The sequence below is a fragment of the Stegostoma tigrinum genome, chromosome 4 (genome assembly GCF_030684315.1).
Source record: "Stegostoma tigrinum isolate sSteTig4 chromosome 4, sSteTig4.hap1, whole genome shotgun sequence".
NCBI classification, from domain to species: Eukaryota; Metazoa; Chordata; class Chondrichthyes; order Orectolobiformes; family Stegostomatidae; genus Stegostoma; species Stegostoma tigrinum.
This window is the reverse complement of record NC_081357.1, coordinates 124,019,308-124,043,439: the sequence shown is the minus strand read 5'-3', so window position 1 is coordinate 124,043,439 and position 24,132 is coordinate 124,019,308.

Below are 24,132 nucleotides of genomic sequence, written 5' to 3'. Positions count from 1 at the left end.
ACGACAGCAACTTCCGCAAGTAGCATTGAAAACACGTAACTTGAAATAAGCTTCATTCAGTTTTTATTACCAGATCCTTGGGGACAAAGAAAATGCCTGAAGCAGTTTGCATTAACAAATGGTGCCATGGTTGGTAGCCAGAGAATGCTCCCAGTATTATTTTGTTTTCACCTTTTAAAACAGCAAAGCAGTGCAATTGTGAATGCTCTTTTCTATTGACTGTCCCATGGGAGTGACTTGCTTACGCTCTGGTTGATAGGCTCTGAGATGGCTGATAAGCCTCATGCATGATATGCACACCCTAATACATGCATGGCAGTAGGAGTAGATACAATTGACCATGCTCTTCAGCCATCTTGGGTATCAGGTCAGAACAGTCAAAGTAAACTGCAAATAATAACATTGTGATAGAGGTGAACAGCTTAGGGATTGTCAACATTGAAAAAAAAGAGATTCTACACTAGTACTTCATTTGGTATTTGTTTATCTGGAACTCAATTTTTACTTTTATACAACTCTGAATTTGATGATAAATTAGGGCCTCGGCCAGTAGGTGGCAATCATGAGGGAGAACACCACCATTTGTGGGAAGTGGTGAGTCAGGATGGACCTCTCCAAGCAGGGGCAGTTCTTTGGTATGCTGAAGGCAAGGAGCTTCGATGCCACGAGGTGGATGAGCCTTTTGGAGATTTGTGTGCCCTATCCAATACCTAGGCTTCTGTTTTTGGGTTCCTGATGTCTCTTGATTTGCCCAGATCCTTTCCAAGTTAGCAACCTCCCTTTTGGTTGGTTATAGGCCAGGGACTGCCACTAGTCAGTGGGAATGTTTAACCTCGTTATTGAAGACACCCCTCAAAAATCATGGAGTGCTGTCACGGGAATCTCCTGCCACTACCAAGCTCAGAGCACAGCAGTGTTGTTTGGATTCTCTGGTGATTGGTCTGTGAAGCAGACGTCCTGCCCAGCAGAGTTAGTTTTAAATGATTCACATGTTGGCTTTGGCTTGGCATAAAGAATGCCACTGGGCTGTTTTTGTCGACACCAGATTTGGAAAGCACTGTGGAGACATTGACTGTGATGCTCCCACAGCGCATTGTGCAGGCTGTTAAATCGTCTCAAATGGGTAATAAATACTTGCCTATCCTGTGATGCCTGCAAACAAACAAATAAATAATAACCTGCAAGTGTATATAGGGAGCACAGCTTTATTCTTAGGTGTTAGATCCTGATTTTTTTTTCCTCAGTAAGCTGAAGGCCAAGCTGCTACGATGATGAATATGTTATTATCTGGGCAGCCTGTGAAAAGAAAAGCTGCAACCAGTTTTGATCTGGAATTGAATTACTCACAATGTAAAAGTACAGCTGTATTCGCACAACCCACGCCCCCTGTCAGTAAATCAGTCTTTCTAACTATGCTCAAATGGCCATCTAACAAATGCCCTCTGCCTGGAATTTACTTCAAGCGCCCGTACCTGTCTTTGTTGAACGGACGCTCTCAAAACCGGGAAATAGTCCAGATTTTTCAGGACCTGATTGCCGAACCTCGTCATTCGGGAAATATTGTGCTTTGGAGCTGATTGGAGGAGGATCTTAGTTTCCTGGGTGCTTAGCAAAAGTCTGCTTTCCTTATTCTTTAGAGAAGGTTTTGACAATGACCTGGAGCTCAGATACTGAGTGTGCATGCGCTCAAGCACTAGCATGTTGAAGTTAAGAGGATTTTTACTGTAGTGAAGTTGACAGAGGGTGAACAGTTTCCCATCTGCTTTGTAAATGAGTTCCAAGGTTAGTGGTCAGTTTGTTCAAGACAAAGTACAATGTTGCAGCAAGGAAGGAGAGAGATGGTGCAATTTACACTGAGATAGTAGGAACTGCAGATGCTGGAGAATCTGAGATAACAAGGTGTAGAGCTGGATGAACACAGCAGGACAGGCAGCATCAGAGGAGCAGGAAGGCTGATGTTTCCGGCCTCGACCCATCTTCAGAAAATTTCAGAAAATTCAGAATTTTTTTCTGAAGAAGGGTCTAGGCCCAAAGCGTCAGCCTTCCTGGACCTCTGATGCTGCCTTGCCTGCTGTGTTCATCCAGCTCTACACCTTGTTATCTTGTGCAATTTGCACAGCCTTGTTTGATACCAGTCTTTACTGTTAGAGAATATGTGGCCATTTGCGGTGCTCCTTTAAGTTGTTTTCTGGTTTTCTGCATACATCAATGAGGAGCAATTTCTTTCCATTCCTTCACGGGATGACAGCATTTCTGCCAACGTTTATTCCCCATCCCAGAGGGCAGTTAGGAGCCAACTGTGGATCTAGAGCCACATGTAGTTCAGACCAGGCAAGGGCAGCAGTTTCCTTCCCTAAAGCACATTCGGCTTTTCCAACAATCCTTAATGGCTTCATTCCAGATTTTATTTTGAATTCAAATTCCACCATCTACTGTCGGCGGGATTCAAACTCTGTCCCCAGAGCAACACTGGGTCCCTGGATTAATAGTCCAGTGATAATACCACTAGGTTATCACCTCCCCATAAAGGTGCAATCTATCATGTGTATCAGACTCAGGCCCCAATTACAACCAGAGCCAGGAAAATTCCCATTTCTGCGAAGTACGGCCTTTAAAAACGGGTCTCCTGTATGCCCCATTTTTCTGTCAGGCAGGGGGAGTCAGGCTGGTTTGGAAGGTTGGGCTGAACAATCTATTAGACTTGGCAGAAAATCTGCCTCAGGGCTTCAGCACTGTCCAAAAGTTAGAATGAAAATATAAAACACTCCTGAACATCTCACTCCCTCAGGTGCACCCCATGAGACCAAATGCAACTTATCCACCTGCTATATCACTCTCTTTAGACTTCAGCATCTTGAACAGCAAACAAATTCTCGTGCAAGCACAGCACAATGAATCTGAATGGAATTATTGATCCCTTTAACTAACACTGGTCAGAGGATTCTTACAGTGTGGATGCTGGCCATTCTACATTGACACTCTAAGGACTATCCTAACACTGTACCCTATTTTAATGCAGCTTCCATGGCCAATCTACACTTCATTGGACTTTGCCAAGGAAGCAGAGCACCCAGAGAAAACACATGCTGAGAGCGTGCAAACCCCACACAGACATTCACCCACGGGTGGGATTGAACCCAGGTCCCAGCACTGTGAGTCAGCCGTACTAACCACTGAGCCACCATGCTGTCCTTGCTAGGGAGCTTGTTTTTTGCTGCTGAATTCATTTCAATTGTGCATCTTTAAAGTGTCGGCTGGAAGAAGGAGAGCTGTCTTCAAATGAATATTAATACTGATTGGGAACTTGCCCTCCATTTTGGCTACTCTGTTTGTTTCTAACAGGTGCCCTGAGCACACGCAGGCACTTTTATATAAAGGGCAACTAACACTGGAAATGTCTATATGTGTTCAAACACTACTTTGGAGGTAAGACAGAACCTGCAACATTGTAAAACTGGACACTAAGGAGTTGATATTGTGTGACTATACAACTTATGGTAACTGAGTCCAGTGGCTAGTTACAAATAATATTGTCCAAAATGGTTGTCACCATAAGGAACTCCAGCACACAGAAAGCTGACTATGTATGTTTGGCATTTTCTGGAGAAGCTATTATCTGTTTCTATGCTTGTTATATTTCAGAGGCACTTTCTCCGAATGTGATGGGTAGCCTATTCCCTTTCATAATCCAGCCTCTAAAAGGAAATGAAAGGAAGGTGTTGCAAGGTATCCTCTGCAAGATTACAATGAGATCAATACTGCAATAATTCTCAGCACCTACAGAAAAAAATCTCCCTTTATGACAGAAAAGTAACAGCTGCTACAACACTGTAAAAGAGATTTGTAAGTATATCGGTATCTATGCTTCTCACACCACTCTTTCCTAGCTGACTTCATGGCTGTCTATAGAATGTTAAATACATGACGAATTATCATTTGCAGAACCAAGTTTACAAGGAAACTATTGTTCTCAATTTTCTTAGTCTGCACCCCATTATGTGATTTAATGTAACACTTTCCTGTTTTGGGTCTATCACAATCAGGATTGAGCTAAATTTCCTGACATTCATTTGAATTATGCTCCTTTGCTCTATTTGACTTTGACTCACATCTATTTCTCTGATGTTTTCCTTTGAGGAAAAAAGCAGGGGTACAGCAAATCCTGAACTTTAGACCTGAAACTTATTTATTTTTCCGTGAGTCACTGTGACAAGATAGAGTACATGTCAGGCACTTTGGATGAGTTAAGTAGCACAATGTTCATGCACCCTGAAGTATCATTTAAATGTGCGTTGCAACATATAGTTTCCGTGCCTGAGTGATACTGTAAGAAATTGAGATATGAGCCTGCATTTTTTAGTGCATTTCTGCAAACTAACAATTATTTCCAGGAAAAGGGGGAAAATATTAATAAATCTTCTGTGATCTATTGACTGTGTGACCAGAGTAACCAACTGGAGTAGAAGACTCATGTAGTTGAAATATTTGTATCCTTACCAGGGTAACACTCATAAAGTTGTCAAGCTAAATTCTCATTGATTTCATATTTAAAACTTACCAGCAGTATCTCTCCTGGAGTACTGTGTACAGTTCTCATCAGCCACTTATGGGAAGGACATTATTTAGCTGGAGAGGTTTCAGAAGAGATTTAACAGGATGTTGCTGAGTATGGAAGGTTTGAGTAATAAAGAAAAGCTGGCTAGTCTGGGGCTTCTTTTCACTGGAGTGTAAGTGATTGAAAGGCGTCCTTATGAAAGTTTATAACATCATGTGGGGTATAGATAGGGTTAATGGTAGTTATCTTTTCTCTAGGATGAGGGATTTCAAGACTATGGGGCACATTTTTAAGGTGGAGAAAATTTTTACACAGAAGGTAGATCATAAGAACATAAGAACTAGGAGCAGGAGTCGGCCATCAGGCCCCTTGAGCCTGCCCCACCATTTAATAAGATTGTGGCTGATCTTTGAGACTCAGCTCCACTTACCCACCCACTTCCCATAACCCTTAATTCCTTTACTGTTCAAAAACTTATCTCGCCTTGCCTTAAAAAATGTGCGGTATCTTCAACCACTTCACTGGGCAGGGAATTCCACTGATTCACAACCCTTTGGGTGAAGAAGTTCCTCCTGACCTCAGTCCTACATCTGCTTCCCTTTATTTTGAGGTGATCCCCTCTAATCCTAGTTTCACCTGCTAGTGGAAACAACCTTCCTGCCTCCACCTTATCTATTCCCTTCATGATCTTATACGATTCTATAGAGTCTCCCCTCATTCTTCTGATTTCAAATGAGTATAATCCCAGCCTACTCAGTCTCTCCTCATAATCCATATGATCATAATCCTAATGATCGCATGTGGAATGACGTTCCTGAGGAAGTGGTCGATGTGGGTACAATTTCAACATTTAAAAGACATGAATAGAAATGGTTTGGGCAGATATGGGGCAGGACTTGAGTTTGCGGTTATAATGGTGGACTGGTTGGACCACAGGATCTGTTCCCATACTATTTGACCCTATGTGCATATTTAAATATGCAGCATAGATCTACTGACCTTACTCTTCGTATTTGAAGAACAAACTTTTGTTTTTCTTATTTACCGACTTAGGGATTATTAAGTGAGAAAAATTATTTTGTAATAAGTTGACAGAAAACATTCAATATTCAATAATAGATTATTCAAAGATTCAATAATTTACCTGTCCTTTATTACAATAAATTCTCTATTAAAAATTATTGGCTTAAATGAGCTAAGGCTAAATGAAATGCTCCATTCTGTTCAGTCTATAGTGCCTACTTTTTTGTTTCAGTTAACATACTATATCTTTGCCCAGAGAAGAGAGAAGAAATAGCCAAAATTATGAAATGGTTATCTACTTCAGTGATATGGTTCAGTCAAGGATATACTCCATTCCATCTGGAGGGTTTTGTCATCTTGAGTAGAGCTATAATTGCATTTACCTTTATCCGACTAGTTTGGAATTATAGGCATGAATTAACTTTGCACTCAGCATGAATTTAGAAAGAGCATATATTTATATTTTGTTGGAAAGCTATCAGAAGAGCTATATATATGATTAGATTAACTATGTGAGCTCTGAAAGGAAGTGCTTACATTTTCTCCATAATTGTTACATAAGTCAGTAGGCCAGAAATTGGCGCCAAAAGCAGAGTACATATAATGTGCACGCCATTATTGTTTATGTGAATTGCCCACCCCCTGGTAAAGAGGAAGAGCTACTAAAGGGAGGCAATGACCTAGTAGGATTATCACTAGGCAATTCACCTGGAGATCTAGACAATGATCTGGGGACTAGCATTTGAATCCCGCCATGACAATGTGAAATTTAAGTTAAAAACAAAATAAAAGAAAATCTGGAATTAAAAGTCTAATGATGAGTGTGGAAAAACCCATCTAGTTCAGTCATGCCCTTCAGAGAAGGATGCTTCTGTCCTTACCTAATGAACATATACGTGACTCTAGACATGCTGCAAGATATTTGACTCTTTACAGCCCTCCGGGCAATCAGGAATGGGCAATAAATGCTGCCTAGCCAGTGAAGCCCACATCCTGTGAATGAACGTTAAAAAAAAACTCCTGAAAATTGTGCCTTCAATAGTTTGTCGCATTTGTCCAGTTATTGTCAATCAAACTCACCACAGCAAGCTATTGCTGGCATTTAGCAATGTAGATTTTTTTTTAATGGGAACTTTTGTAACCTGACTGAAAAGGAGGAATTTGCTATCCTCCTTCAAGCGGTATTTAGAGATGGAGATAACTAATCAGGTGGTAAGATAATGGATCGAGATTGTGTCTTGATAGATTGGCTTCAAGCAGTTAATGCCCACCAGTGGGTCACTTTCCATGGGCTCTGACAGGCAGAAGATTTGCCAATGTTGGAAGCCCAAAAAACAAATGCTGGCATTGTTTGTGAGCTTCCAGAAGAAGTTGGTTTCTCATTCAAAGGAATCCCATCAAGGGACACAGTATCTGGAAGGTGGGGACTCATTTGAGAACTACACATAGCCCGCTGTGACCCACAGCCATCTGAGACTCTTGTTGATTGGTCTCTCAGCAATTGTGAGCTTTGGGTGGGCAGAATTTCCTGATTGGCACTGAATTTAGTAGGCCTTCACAACAGAAAACAGTGCAAGGCTCTCATCGGCTCTCTGGCTGATCAAATATCATCATTGCTCTTTGGCCAAAGAAAGCGGACAACTTAAACAGTAATATTTCAATCCTGTGGCCAGCAAATGCTTTTTTAACAGGCATTTCTTTCTTACTTTTAATTTCTGTTTTTTATTCGCAGTCTCTAATCCAAACTTTTCCTTTATCCATTGGAGCATGATCAAGGAGCAGGAAGTGGGTGTCATGAATAAGGTGGTATCAAAATGGAGCAGATTGGAGAGAAAATTGCACAAGTCTTGGGTTCAGGGCAAGGGAGAGTTTATAAGGAGATTTGGCTTGGAGGCATGGGAAAGATGAGGCGAGCTGAAACAATGAATAACTAACTACTCATTGTTATAAAGATTAAAAAAAAAGTTTCCATGTGCTCTTTCTACTTGCTATTAAAGCTGAAGGTCAAGGGTGCAAGGGTTTGAGAGGATGGCTTGCAGTGTGCTAAATAAGACAGTGTGCAGGATAATTAGTGTTACTGCTAGTGGACTAATGTTGTGTTTTGGTAGAGGAATGCACAGTTTGATAGTATATTCTAAGGTCCAGCCAGATCTAATTATAAAGAGCTCCAACAATTGTCCACCAGATATGTTGATATTATTATGGGGAACACAAGTTAGAGCTCAGACTCGGTCAATGAGCAATATTTTCACTTGGGACAATGGAATTAAAGCTAGGCTAAGGAAATGATTTAAGTTGATCGACGAGTACAAAAGAAAAGGTAGCAAATAGAAGATCACAAAGTAGACAATTAGGTTTTAAAAAGTGCAGTTGTAGGTGAATTAGGAGTAGCTTTTTTCAGGGAATCTCTCATTTGAAGGTGTTGGAGATAGATGCCACTCTGCCTATGGTTTTTATTAAAAATTTCAGCATTCCACAGTAACAGATGAAGGAATTGTCAGCAATACTGAAGTACAAATATAAACTTCTAACCTTGGTGTGAAAGGCAATTTCCCCTACATCGTATATTAGAACACACTTCCAGTTAGGATTTCCGTTGGGGTTCTTGAATTTTCCCACTGGACCCCTGTGTGGAAATTTGGTGGAAACTTTGCAAAGCCCATTAAGATGAACCTCCTGCTAAAATTGTATGGGAAAACCAGAGAAACTGACCCGTCCCTGCCACTCACACACAGCTCCACACCACTGATTGTTAGTTGTTCAGCCTTTAGTCTATTGTTATAGTACGACTGTTAAATATGAAAAATTGAAGAACCTTGATTTTTTTCTGTTTTATAAATGCGTTCTAAATCCAAAGAATATTCCAACACAAGCCATCCTGAGGCTTCTATCTATGAGATTTTATGAATAGTGTGTTGAATATGATATGTCCTTACTGGATGATGCATGCAATGACTTTCTTAGATAGAATGGTTTATCCACCACCAGTTAAGAAAAGTCTGATTTAAACCTTAAACTATGGACATTTTGTGAATGCTTTTGAAGCATATGCTTCTCATTTTCTAACATAATGGTGCTAATGTAAAGGAGTCTACCAGCTACATGTTTGGGATTGTACTGCAGCGCAGGGATTTCTGACTTTGTCAGAATGAATGAGAGTTCCTGGTCAGTCTGTGGTGCGCATTGAAGCCACTCATTTCATCTGAGAAATATTTCATTACGAGGCATTTGGCTGCAGTATGTTCTTCTCAATTGGTCCTCTGATGAAAACATTGGGCGAACTGAAGAAGGAGATGAGTGCTGTCTTTGAAAGTATTGCCAGTGTCATTACATGGCATTGGAAGGTCTTGGTCTTTAGCATAGCATCTTTCCTTTCTTGTCTGGGATATGGACATCACAAGTAAGGCTAGTATTTGATGCCCATCCTAGTTAGCCTTGATCTGTTTGGCTAAAGGCCATTTCAGAGGGCAGTTAAGAGTGAACCCATCAATGTGAATCTGGAGCCACTCATACGCCAGACCAGATAAGGACAGCAGATTTCCTTCCTTAAAGGGCGTCAGTGAACCAGATGGATTTTCACAAGAATCAACTATGATTGCATGGTCACCATTTGACCAGGTGACTTTTTTTATTCCGGATTTTCATCAAAATTAAATTTCATCATCCGTCAGAGTGTGATTCAAAATTATGCCCCTAGACCATTCATCTCGGCCTCCAAATTACTAGTCCAGTGTCATCACCAGTATGCCACTGCCTCTCCCTTCAGAGGGGCCTGAGAAAAGATGTAAAGAAACTGATGGAGGGGGAATATAAAACTTACTGTTGCATGAAACATATTCTACCTACTTTCAAAAATATGGCAGCACTTTAAACTTACATCAATTATTTACAGTTGGAATTAATTGTTTTCACACCAACAACATGACAGAATGATGATTAAAAGATGTTGAATACTGAAGTTGATTGGCAGCCTTTAACAAAACTGTTATCCAGATAGAAGCTAATTGGCACACTGTGACAGCTGAGTGCCTGGCAAATTCTGTTTCCTATCATCCACCTCCTTTTTCAACTCATTGGCTATGTCTTCTGGTTGTTATTCATTCAGAAACATACCAATGCCCCAGACACGAAGTACGCTGGACATAGCAGCATAATACTAGAAGGTGTCTGAAATATATGGTAGAAATCCCCAGTGCTGAATACTGCAACTATTTGTCAACAGCAAATGCTAATTCAATTAACTTCCTGCGTCTTGAATATACATTGTAGGTTCTTTGCAGGAGATACAGGAGATACATTGCAATATTGTGAGCACGGTTTAAAGTGGGTAACCTCTAATTACAAGGAGATTGCTTTACAACTTGCTTTCATTCAACCATTAGTGAAAAACTTACAGGGCAGAATCTCCACTCCAATCCACGTGGGCTATGGTAAGATGAGTGGTGGAGTCAGGTGAGATATTGGGTGAGCCCCATCTCAACATGAAAATCATCTCACCACATCTTGTGCACTTTTCTCAAGAGGCATATTAAGATTCTTGCTGGAGAGTGGTGACTGCCAGATGACATTCATTATTGCTTTCTAAGAGTCCAGCTTGCCTATGGATTGCAAATTTGCCAAAAACTGCCACACAAACTAGCTATGTGGAAAATTCAACTTGGAAACCAGACCAGAACCTTGACAGGTTGTACTCTTGGTGTCTGAAAAGAGGTCCATGTTGGACTGCTGGGCACCAATTTCTTGGCCATCCTCCTTTGGCATCAGCGACACCCAGACCGACACATGGACATTTGCATCCATTTTGTGCCAGGGTCTACAAACATTCATGGCACGTTTCAGATTCCCTTACAGGATGCATCTGCACTTCAACAAAGCACCACAGGCTGCACCAGCAAACATTGTTGTAATGTTACTACAAAGAACATTGCACAGTCAGCGACACTCGCCCAGCTCATAGGCTGGACCAGCATGCACTGTCATTGCTCTCTGTCATTGCACTCAATCACTCTGAGCTAAGCAGGATTTTCACAGCATACTTGCCATGCACTGACCTGCCCTGCCTTGCTTATTTGCACTTTGTAGCCTCAGCCACTAATACCAGGCTCAGAGATCTCATATCTTGACGTGCTATTTGTCACAGATCAACGCCAGGAAGCACGACACGGTTGTTAGCATCCTTAATTCGATTGAAGGAGATGGCCTTTGTTTAGAGCTTCCAGCACAGTAAGTCAAGAACAGCATTCAAAATGAGTCCTGCTTGGGCTGGTTAGAGTCACATTCATCTGCTCACACTGAGTAGGAAGCACCCTTTGACATTTTTGCTCTGACTGAAGGTTGTTTTGTTCTGAAACTGAGAGAGGCAGGCATTGAGGAAGATGAAGGAAGGTGACGGATGGCATGCTGGGTAAATGGTACGCAGTTTGAGGTGGGCGACAGAAAATTGGCAAGATGGTGCGAGCATTGGCGAGAATGGTAGAGGATAAGTCCTGATGGAAGATTAAAAGATAGCGTGAGCATGAGGTAGCAAAGAGAAAATAACAGCATGTACGCTGGTGGAGTGGAGAAAGTAATTGATGCCCTTCTGGCACTGCTGTGCATACTTCCAGATGTCAGGGTTGAAATGGTCTGATACTGAGGCCTCAATGGCTGTTACTAGGGAGAGGAACTCCCCTTTATGAAGGAGCTTCCAGATCATGGCAGCAAAGCAAGGCACCGATTTATTCTTGATAATGGGAACTGCAGATGCTGGAGAATCCAAGATAATGAAATGTGAGGCTGGATGAACACAGCAGGCCCAGCAGCATCTCAGGAGCACAAAAGCTGACGTTTCGGGCCTAGACCCTTCATCAGAGAGCATGATGAAGGGTCTAGGCCCGAAACGTCAGCTCTTGTGCTCCTGAGATGCTGCTGGGCCTGCTGTGTTCATCCAGCCTCACATTTCATTATCACCGATTTATTCTTGTCTGCCATGTCCTGAGAACATTTCAGGAAGCGTGCAGGGCAATTCTGGAGAGATGGTGCCCGTCTGGGACCAGATCAGCCCTTTAAACATGGCGGCAGTGCCAGGCATGCTGGTCCATTCCAGGATCTCTGCTGAATGCCGGGTTGATCTGGGAATGGCGCATGGTAAGATGAGATGGAAACGGGATATGAGCCCCACCACAGGGGCTCAGAACCAACTCTTGTGGCAAGTCAGGTAAGATGTGGCAAGAAAACTCACTCAGCCACTCAGTGCAAATTCCACTTACAAACTCAACTTGACTCACACTTTGCCAGAGAAATGTAACATTCGGCCGATAATCCATGCAAGCTTTGAACATCTTGACCACTCCACACCATCTGTAGTTCTTCAGTGCATATTACAAACAACCTCGGATCTCGCTGTGTGACACTCCTGAATTAATAAGTCTTTAATGGATGTTGTATGAGTGCATGAAAATGATGTTTGTGCAGTCAGTGTGTTATCTCTTGTCCAAGGAATGCCATTCCTTTGGAGACAGCCTGACAGTCCCTTACTTGGCTGGCGATGGATAGAATGCAATGTGTTCAGCATTTATTAAAATGCAGGATCTGAAATCTGCATATTGATTGATTGAGCATCCTGGGAATGCCTGGAAAAAGAGATAACAAGGTGTAGAGCTGAATGGACACAGTGGGTCAAGCAGCATAGAGGAGCAGGAAAGCTGACATTACGAAAGCTGAAATTTTCTGAAGAAGGGGCTAGACCTGAAACGTCAGCCTTCCTACTCCTCTGGTGCTGCTTGGTCTGCTGTGTTCATCCAGCTCTACCCCTTGTTATCTCGGATTCTCCAGCACCTGCAGTTCCTCCTATCTCTACCTGGAAAAAGCCAGAGGCAAAACGTAGAGCCCAGTTAGCATGTTCAGCATGACTGACAAAGCACAACTAATGGTGCTACTTGTTTTAAACAAAGACACAATTTCACGCTGAGTTTGTATACATTCTTCCTCAGGATGAAGTGGTTGACCTGCGTCCTGCAGTAGCCATGTATCCTGGTAATCTTACTGTAAATTCAGACTTTTCTGGCTCTTCCCTTGTACTACTCTCCTCACCAGTTATTCTCTGAAAGATCATTAACTTCATGTGGATGGCTGACTGCTTGCAAACTTTGAGAAGGGCTAGTAACCAGTGCTACTATGCTGCAAATCATTGACAGCGCATATAAGCATCTCCTCGTAGCTGATGACAGTAAAGGGCAAGTGTTGTTTTAGAAACGCATCGTTGAAATGAGTTTTCATTGTAACATACAATGTGTGTTTTTGTAGAAGTCCAGCAACCTCCTACCTACCATGGATGTTGGGGAGCAGTTTTTATAATTTTTCACTGTACCTTAGGGAATAAAAAACTGTAGAACTGTTATTTGAGATGTAGGTAAAAAGACTGCTGCTGTGAAAGAGCAGAGAGGAGCTGTTTTCATGTTAATGACCAAGCAGGACACACTTGAGTATTTAATTCCAGTTGAAAAGGCAACATGTGTGAGGCTCTTGAGGATGTATCGAATGGCCAGTGACAAAGCACCTTTATGGACGGTAATTGTAACTGTGCAAACATGGGCTGCGTTCACTGATTATCTAAAGACACTGACAATTTGGAACTGGTGTAGCTAGAAGAAGTGAATATCTGCTCTTAAACTGGAAGGCATTTCAGGACTGTACCTGTCGCACTATGTATCTGCCAGAAGCACGACGGTGCATGAAAGTGTTCTCTCAAACATTTTGTTTGTGCTAATTAATGTACGAATTTTAAAACTGCCTGCATGAGGTTGTTAGCTTCCTTGCCAAGCTGGCTTGTTTTTGTTCAAAACGACAAAAACGCCAGTTCGGGGAGCAAGTCAACGATCTCATTCACAACCCAAACTCCAGATCTTTGCCAAAGCTTTAAAATGTCTGCATCTTTAGTTGCCAATTCATTACGGTTTCACCTATGTTGACTTTAGTGTGGTTGTTACAATAAAAATCTTTAAAAGTGAAAACTTGTTTTGAACATTTGTTTTATTTTTATTGGTTGCTTGGAAAATTAATCCATTTTTGTGGAAGTCTACATTATAGGCCAAGCCTAGTATTGTTTCACCTTATATCCCTCTGTCCATGAGCAATGTGATGTGCATGTTCCCCTTGACATTCAATATCGTTCCTGATCCTGTGATGCATACAAACTGTGATTAAATTGCTGAAGCAACTCAGCCACCTGTCGTAGCCGAGAATGGCTGTATACTGTAAAGGTCAATTGATCGTGACAGCCGCAGTCTATTTTTACTCTAGTTTTAGGCTTAAGCTGTGGTTACAGCAGGAAATGTAACGAGGTGACAATATTCTTCATGAAGTGAAGGCGTTTCAGACCTTACACCTTGGAAAGGTTGAGGTGGTGGAAGTGTTGTTGCAGTTGGGCTCTTCACTCTCGCCTTTTCTCCTACCCGCTTCTGCGGCCTCCAGCCTTTTCCACTGCTCCCTACAACCTCTCCGCAAACCCCCCACCCACCCCCGCAACCAAAAGGCAAATAAACCAATGTTCCTCACTCATAGTAACTTACTTCCAAAGTAGACAAAATCTGTCTGGCCTCCATGAAAAGCTGTTCCCAGAAGTCAAAAATAATTTGTAGAAGACATAAAATAGCCACCTAGAGAAAAAAAAATAATCTAAGAAAGAAAAGTAACACCCTAAAATAATCAACAGCAAATAATGCATTGTGGAGGAAATGATAGTTTAAATTGGTCAGAGAGGATTTTTGCTCACTGTTAATGCTGGATTTGTTACAGTAGATTTTCACATCACGTATTATGAACTGGGATAGATCAATTTCACAAAAGAGTTTGGTGAATCCAAGATAACAGCAGAGTAAGACGCTCCAGAAGGACTTCCTCTGCTCCCCTTGCTCTTTTCATTCCTTTTCTCTCTTTTAATCAAACTTTTAACTTCTCCTTACTGGAGGCAATGAGAGGAGATCAAAGGAAACCAGCTAGCCCAGGCTAGTCCCGGAGGTGGAGGCAGGCCAGGCCAGCATGGGGGCAGAATAAGTGAGTCATGGACGTGATTCCCAGGCCAGGCCTGTACAATAGCTGGGGGAAGGGGGGAGTCAAATCCCGGAAGGGGGGAGTCAAATCCCGGATGGGTGTAGGCCAGGCTGGGCATGAGGGCAGTGAGTATAGGTGAGCCATGGAGGTGAGCCCCAGGCCAGGCCTGTACGAGGTGGGGAGCAGAGAGATCTGGGTTCAAGTGCCAGGCCAGGCCAGTGTGGGGGCAGCGAGTCCAAGCAAGTCCCAGGAGGTGAGTCGAGAGGAGATCAGTGCAGGGAGCGGCAGCAAGTCCCTTGGGGATTGCAAGCCAGGCCTCCAGGATTGATGTCCAGCGTCACCTATACACGAGGCCCGGTGGTCTGAAAGCTGGCACGGGCTTGGTTAAAAGGCTAAAATGCAATACTTTTTAAAAGAAAGCTTCTTTACCCTTTAATCTAATGCTGAACTTTTATTTATGATTAACTTAAATCTGTAACAAATACTGAAGTATCCTGTACTCTGGTATCCTGTACATAAGATGGCTTCAAATTTTCACTGCTCTCATTCGAGTGCATGTGAAAAGAAAGGCTAATTCTAATTCTGATGAATGTCATATCCTTACTTAATTAATATAATCAGCTTCTTGAATCGACACAGAACACGTTCAAGGGGTAGGGATCAGATGAGAAACCAACCTAAAACGTTAACGCTGATTTCTCTCTGCCAGATGCTGCCAGACCTGCTGAGCTTTTCCAGCAACTTCTGTTTCTGTTTCTGTTTCTGATTTACAGCATCCGCGGTTCTTTCAGTTTTTATGAATGTAAAATGAGAATGTGCTTTTAGGTTATAATCTCAAAGTATAAGCTTGACGTTTTCGTCATAAAATAAGAAAGAAATGCATTACTCAATGGGCAGTGAAAGTCTGGAACTCTTTCCCTAAAAGACTATAATTACTGGGTCAGTTTAAATTTTTAAGACAAAATTCCAGAGCAATTTGTAAGGTTAAGTGTAAGGGCCATGGAGCATGTGTGAATCAAAGGATTTGAAACACAAATCAGCTGTGATCTCATTGACGTATTTATCTAAAACATTCATGGAATGATGATATCGCTGGTCAGGCCAGCATTTCCTGTCCGTCCTTAATTGCCCTGGCAAAAGTGATGGTGAATGCTTTGTCAAACCATCACAGTCCTGGAGGGGTAGTTATACCCACAGCGCTGTTAAGGACTTTGACCCAGCGGTACTGAAGGAACAGTGATATATTTCCAAGTCGGGATAGTGAGCGACTTGGAAGACAACTTGCAGGTGGCGATGTTCTTCAGCAATTCTTACCCTGGCCATTCTAGACGGTAAAGATCAAGGATTTATAAGGCACTGCCAAAGGAGCTTTGGTGAATTATGTCAATGCATTTTGGAGATGGTACACACTGGTCAATCAGTATGAGCAAAATAAACCTTGAAGAATTGTGGATATGGTGTCAATCAAGCGACTTCCTTTATCCTGGATGGTGACAAGCTTCCTGAGTGTTTTTGGAGCTGAACTCATCCGGGCAAGTGCAGAGTATTCCAGCACGCTCTCGATTTTCTTGTCAATACTGGACAGGCTTCAAGTAAAGAGAAAGTTAACTACTTGTCATAAAATTCGTAGCCTGTAACCTACTCTTATAGTCATAGTATTTTATGGCTAGTCCAGTTCAGTTTCTACTCAATGATAAGGATGTTGATAGTGGGGTGGTGGGGGGTGTTAGCAATTGTAATTTATTTAATGTCAAAGTACAGGCGTTAGATTCTCTCTTTTTGGAAAGGCTCATTGTCTGGCAATTATATCCCATGAATGATATTTGCCACTTGTCATCCTAAACATGAGTATTATCCAGGAGGCAGCAAGGACTGCTTAAAGGTGTAAACCCAAATTGTTAACTTTCCTGCACCCCTGGCACTGCCTGACTTGCCGTGTTCCTCCAACTCCATACCATAATGAACGTTATCCCGGACTGGCTGCATTTGGACATGACCTGCTTCTGAATCTGACGAATTGTGAATGCTGCTGAACATTGTGCAGTCATCAGTGAATAGCCCCAATCTGATTTATGATAGAGGTTCCTTGATAAAACTGCTGAAGGTCATTGCTAAGAAAATACTGCTTGATACCATTGGTACTGCTGTGTTCCTGTTAATGACATCTTCCATCACTTTTTAATGATAAGTATACTGATGGGGTGCTAATTGACTGGTTTGGATTTATTTTGCTTTTTGTGAACAGGACATGCCTGGAAAGTTTTCCAATTGTCAGACAGATATCAGTTTTGGAACTTCACTGGAATAAGTTGAAAAGGAGTGCAACAAATTCTGGAGCATGAATCTTCAGTATTATTGCCAGAATTTTGTCAGAGCTTGAGCTTTTGCAGTATCTTGTGACTATAGCTGTTTCTCTGAATATTATGTGGAGTGAAATGAATTGGCTGAAGTCTAGCGTCTGTGAAGCTCAGGATGTCCAGAGGACATTGAGATGGATGGTTGACCTAGAATCTCTACCTGAAGATTGTGTGAATTCTTCAGCCTTATGTTTTGCACTGATGTACAGGAATCATCCAACTTTGAGGATGGGGATGTTTGTGGTCCCTCCTCCTATGCCTTACTTAATTGTTCACTACCATTCACTACTAGAAGTGACAGAGCTACAGAACTTTGATTTGATTTATTGGTTGTGGAATAGGTTAGTTCTATCCTTTTACTGCTTAGGCAGTTTGGTACAATGAGTACTCCTGTATTGTAGCCTCACCAGGTTGACACCCCACTTGCACATATGCCTGATACTGCTTCGGTCATCTCCCTCTACACTCTTCATTGAACCAGGTTTGATCCTATGCTTTGATGGAAATCATATTTTGTTGGTTACACATTGTCATGAAGTTGCAGATTGTGTAGGAGTGCAATCCTGCATATGCCTCACAACACCTCATGGATGCCCAAACTTGAGTTTCTGGATTCCTTTGGAATGTTTCCTGTTTTGCATGTTGCTAATGCCAGTAACACAACTGAGAGTATTCCCAGTGTGAAGGTTGAACTTTTTTTCCCACAAGGAAAATGAGCTGGAAATACCTACTGATACTGTCATTGACTAAGAGATAATGGGAACTGCAGATGCTGGAGAATCTGAGACAACAAAGTGTGGAGCTGGATGAACGCAGTAGGCCCAGCAGCATCTTTGGAGCACAAAAATTGGAGTTTCAGGCCTAGACCCTTCATCAGAAAAGGTAAGATGAAGGGTCTAGGCCCGAAACATCGGCTTTTCTGCTCCTAAGATGCTGCTTGGCCTGCTGTGTTCATCCAGCCTCACACTTTGTTATCTCTGTCATTGACTAATGCATCAGTGGCAGGCAAATTGATGAGGATGAGGTCAATTGTTGTTATTTACTTCACCATTGTCACAGATCCAGTCTATCAGCGAGCACTTCGAGTACTCAACCAGCTCAGTCAGTAGTGGTGTTGCCAAGTCACTATTGATGATGGATAATGAAGTCACTTACCCAGAGTATAATCTGTGCCCTCGTCTGCCGCAGAACTTCCTTCTACTTTCCGCACTTACTTTGGTTGAATGGTAAGGAAGACCCAGTAAGCTGAGTATCCATCTTCCGTTTTTATGTTCTTATATTGCATTCATGAGAGACTAATAGTATGCTAAACTAACCATTAGATTAGATTTGTAATTTGATTGAATGTCCAGTTGTAAAATTCGCTGTTACTGATCTGAAAACTAGGTTTTGAGAGGAATATACCTTCAATGTCATAAAATCTGGGATTTGACAATCTATTCCAATAAAAAAGACAGTTGGCAGAATTATCCCAAACATTGTTTTTTAATTGATCTCTGCCTAAAAATAATATACTCAGCCTTCAATATTGATGTTATGCATTGCTCTCCACAGACATAGGAATTCTGTATTTTGAGTTCCTAGCAAAAGGGAGGATATCCGTCAATGTAACCAGCGGTACTGTTCATGACGCACTGGATGTATTTAATTCCTTATGAGCGTTGTCAGCCCGTATCCGAAAGGAATGGAAGATTCTGGCACCATTTGTTATTTATGGTGCTGGATACCAGCAGCCAGTGGCATTGCATTTTTGTCATTTGACAGAGACGATCTTATTCCTATCATCAGACTGCAAAGTGACCAATCGAAGTACCCATTTTCTGCAAACACCCATAGTAACAGCGATTGAATTTCATGCTCAGACGAGGGGCTCATTTCTGACCAGAACATTTTTGCATTCGTCATGGAACCAAAAGAAACTCCATCGCCATTTTCAACTCAGCAGAAAAATTACTCTTACCCAGACTCAACTTTATTTGTTTTAGTTCTTATTATTCTTTCACTAGGAATGAGTGTCAGTAAGGTCAGTATTTGTCACCCTTTTTTAATTTCCCTTGAGCAGGCGATAATGAGCCATCTCTGAACTGCTGCTCTTTGTGGTGTAGGTACACACTGAGGTTTTTTAGAAAGTGACTTTAGGCTTTTGGCTCAGTGTCATTGAAGGAACAGTGATACACACCCAAGTCAGGATGACGTGTTGCTCCGAAGGCGACCAGCATTAGATGGATTTTCCACTTGTTTTTTTCCCTTATTCTTTATCGATACCATATCTTATCAATATGGTTGTGAATTTGGAAGTTGTTTTCAGAAAAATCTTGGTGAGTTGTTATTGTCAATCATGCACATGTTCCTGCCACTATGTGCCAGTGTTGGGGGGATTGGTTGTTTATGGAGGTGGATGGCGTGTCCTGAATTGTGTGGCGCTTCTTGAGTGCTGTGGGAGTTGTACTTGTTTGAGTAAGGTGAGAATATATAATCGCATTCCTGACTTTTGCCTGGTGGATGTTGAATGTTGTTGTTGGTGGGGGCGGAGGCGGGGCGGGGGGCTGCTTTGGGAAGTCAGGAGGTGAGTTGCTCCGCTGAGAATTCTGACCCTTGATCAGCTCTTACAGTCATTGTATTCTTACATATGGCTCAGTTCAGTTTCTGGTCAATGGTAAGCCCCCAGAACGTTAATGGTAGGGGATTTATCAATAGTAGTATAATTGAATGGTAAAAAGCAATGATTAGATTCTCTCTTTTCAGAGGTGGTCATTGTCTGGCACATGTGCGTCACAAATATTACATGTCACTTATCAGCCCAAGCTTGGATGTTGCCCTGTTCTTCTGTACAAATTTTTACCATATTATTCTTTAGAAGAGGCGAGTCAAACTTAAATAACATTTCCTTTTATATAAAAAAAGTGCTTCAGGTAAGATTTATTACACATTACCCACAACAGATGGAAACATGAACATTAAACCCAAAGCAGGCCCACAAAATCTTCAAGGAAAAGCATTTATTTTCTTGCAAGTACATTAATCACGCGATTACTTTTAACAAGTCATGATACCTGGCAGACACCAATAAATTCCTTTTTGAATTCTTCATAAATTCTTGATAATTTTGGAGCAGTTACTATAGAAATAATCCTTAAATCCATGCCCACTCACCATTGTAAATGATAAACAGATACAATATTCTAAAACATTAGAAATGTGAGATCAACACATGTGGAATACATCAACTTGCTTCATCAAAAATTGTGATCTCTTTTAAGAAAGGTTCAATTGTTCTAAGTACTTTCATTTCCTCTTTTCTGAATTAGGCTAGGATTAACCTGCTATTTACCATAGGCATTTAGTTGTTTGCATGAAGAACTATGACTCAAAAAAAATAAATTGATTATCAGTTGATACTTTATTTCACCAGAAGTGAGCAGCTTTTAAAAGGAGATAATGTTTGACAACAGCATATTTATCAAGGGCTGTTGGCTTATATTTATAGAAAATGAAAGAACTGCGGATGCTGTAAATGAGAAACAAGAACAAAAATTGTTGGAAAAGCTCAGCAGGTCTGGCAGCATCTGTGAAGAGAAATCAGTGTTAACATTTTGGGTTCTGAGGAAGGATCACCAGGCCTGAAATGTTAACTCAGATTGCTCTTCACAGGTGCAGCCATATCCTGCTGAGCTTTTCCAGCACTTTCTGTTTTTGTGGTTTACATTTATGTTGTGTGAGTCCCTGCAGTAGGAACTGCTCTGCATTCAGGAAAGTAAACCTTAGCAGGAAATGTTAATCAAAATACAGTACACTAGAAAGCAGAAGGGTGGGGAGGCAATGGCTTAATGGTGTTGTCACTGGGCTATAAATCCAGAGATCCAGAAAACATTCTGGAGATAGCAAAGTGTGGAGCTGGATGAACATAACAGGCCAAGCAGCATCTTAGGAGCACAAAAGCTGACGTTTTGGGCCTGGACCCCCCAATGACCTATAGCAGTGTGGTTGACTCTTAATTGTCCTCTGGCCAATTAGGGATGGGCAATAAATTTTGCCTAGCCAGTGACACCCTCATCCTGTGAATGAATAAAGACAAAAAAAGGGAGAACGTGTCTTAGGTCTGAGTTCCATCTTTTTCTGATATGAACATGATATAGTTTATGTTCTAGTGCTAGAGTAATGGTACAGTTAAACTCTCTACATATCTCAGCCCCTTACCCTTTGTAGTTCTTTCAATGTATCCCTTTAACCATTAACATTTTACTCCTCGTTTTTTCCCCTCCTGAAGTTTCTTACAAACATGGCATCAATCTCTAACCACATTCTCTTTGTGAGGATCGGTGATACAGATAATAATAGATAAGGTTCTGAGGACATTCTGAGGAAAGTTCACTGGATTAGAAACATTAACTCTGATATTCCACCACAGATGCTGCTAGACCTACTGAGCTTTTACGGCAATTTCTGTTTTTGTTTCAGTAAAGTTACAGTGGGTTTACCCCAGGTATGGAGGGACTATCTTAGTTGAGAAGTTTGGGTCCATACTCATTGGAGCTCAGAAGAATGAGTGGCAATTTGATTCAAACATACAAGATTCTTATGGAATTTGACAGTTAGATATTAAGATGTTGTTTCCCCTCATGGAAAAGTTTTGGATCAAAGGTCATAATCTCAGAGTAACAGTTGTCCAATGAAGACAGAGATGAGGTGAAATTTCTTCTCCCAGAGGGTATAATGAATCTGTAAAATTCTTTACCACAGGGAGCTGTAGGTGTTGCATTGCTGAGTGTATTAATGGCTGAGACAGACATATTTTTAATCCATCAAGGAATCAAAGGTTATGGGGGAGAAAACAAGGAAGTGGTGTTGAGGATTACCATTTCAGCCATGATTTCATTAAATGGTAGCTCAGACTGGATGGGCTGAATGGGTTAATGCTGTTCTGACATCTTATAGCCACTAAGGCACTCTGTGTGGTTCTACTTGGAAAAGAAAACCTTTCACGATTGGAATTTCAGCTCTGAATGTGAATATAGCAGTGCTACTTCTCAGCCCTCATGAAATACAGCTGGTCTGATGTGGTCAGTGTCTCCCTAATCCATGGACAGAATTGATTACTTCATAGGTAGAGGCATTTTCACATATGCTCCCATGAGATACTTTTCCTCTATGAAGAATAAAATTCCTGTGATGCCAGTGCAGAATGGGGTCTCGCCATCATGAACAACAGAAGACTATTGGAAGATCCAATGAAATTGGATCTTTAGGAAATCTTTGAATAGGATTTGACAAAAATGGACTTTTCAAGATTCCTTCGCAGGGGTTGTGATCCCAAGAAAACTCTTCTGCAAATCTCTTAACAGCAGACTTGATGGAAGATTGGACAGTAGCAGAACATCAGAGTCTGTCACTTCATTAAAATTTGTTATTACCTCAGAGTTTAGAATGGCTAGATATTGAGTGTTTAAGTTTGGCATTTTTCTTCAACTTTTCCTTCCTTCTATCAAAAAGAAACTAACCAATTACTTTGTGTCCGTCTTCATGAAAGAAGGGAGCAAAAATCTCCCAGAAATACCAATATCTGAGGAGCATTAAGAACTAAGTATTTACAAAGAAGCAGCCTTTGCAAACCTAATTGCATTGAAGGCTGATGAATCTCCTGGATGAGCTGAGCTACATCTCAGGGTGTTGAAGGAGATGGCTGGAGAGATGATGGACATAGGGGTGGTTAGTTTCCAGAATTTTATAAATTTGGGGAAATGTTTCCACAGACTGGGAAACAGCAAATGTATTCCCACCATTTAAGAAGGGAGGGAGGGGAAGAATGAAGACCTCAGGCCTGTTAGATTTATGTCAGTAGAGGGGAAAACGTAAAAATCTGTTATAAAAATGTGGTAACTGGGTATCGATAAAAGAGTGGTAAAATTGGCCAGCATCAACGTGGATTTATGAAAGAACAATCATGTTTGATAAACCTACTGGGGTTATTTTTTGGACATGTTATCCTGCATCTTCATGAGGGCTGAGAAGTAGCACTGCTACATTTACATTCAGGGGCTGAAATTCCACTCGTGAAATGTTTTCTTTTCCAAGTAGAGCCATAGGAAGAACATTAAGTGATCATAAGATCTGGGTACAGCATTAACGCATTCAGCCCATCAAGTCTGAGCTGCCATTTAATGAAATCATGGCTGATATAGTAACCTTCAACTCTATTTTCCCATTTTTTCTTAACCCCATAACCTTTGATTCCTTTACTGATTAAAAATATGTCTGTCTCAGCTTTGAATCTACCTAAAAACCCAGCATCCACACATCTGTGGTAGAGAATTATACAGATTCACTATTCCCTCTGGGAGGTCTAGTAAGTGTGAAGTATTTGGAGCTTCAAAAGGTTTTTAATAATTTCCTCACAGGATGTTAGGACATAAAATTAGAATGATTTGAATGGGGGAACCACATTCAATATTTCCAAATTCACTAATGACACAACACTGGGTGGAAAGTTGTGACGGAGATGGATGGAGGCATCAAAGGGTTTTGGACAGACTAAATGAAAGGAAGACAGCATGGCAGGTGGAATATGATGTGAATAAGTGTTGTGTTGGCAGAGAAAAAGGAATAGAAGACCGTATTTATTAAATGCTGTGAGCTTCAAAAGTGTTGATTCTGTACCAACCAGATCACCTGGTCTGTGAGACACAATGTTAACATGTAAGGGCAACAAGCAATTAGCAAGACAAATAGTATGTTGTTCCTCATGAGTTGATTTAAGTATGGAATGAAGATGATTGCTCCAGTTGAATAGAGCCTTGGTGAGATCTAACCAAAATTACTGTGTACAAGCGAGTTTTGAGAAGATTTGTAGCTCAGGTTGAGGTTCGGGATGTGAGTTTGCTTGCTGAGCTGGAAGGTTCGTTTTCAGAAGTTTCGTCACCATTCTAGGTAACATCATCAGTGAGCCTCCGATGAAGCGCTGGTGTTATGTCCCGCTTTCTATTTATCTGTTTAGGTTTCCTTGGGTTGGTGACGTCAAACAGAGACACGCACGAGAATTCCTAGAAGCATGGCATTCCAACCGGAACTCCATCAACAAACACATTGATTTGGAGCCAATCTACCATCCCCTGAGAAAAGGAACAGGAAATGACATCACCAACCCAAGGAAACCTAAACAGATAAATGGAA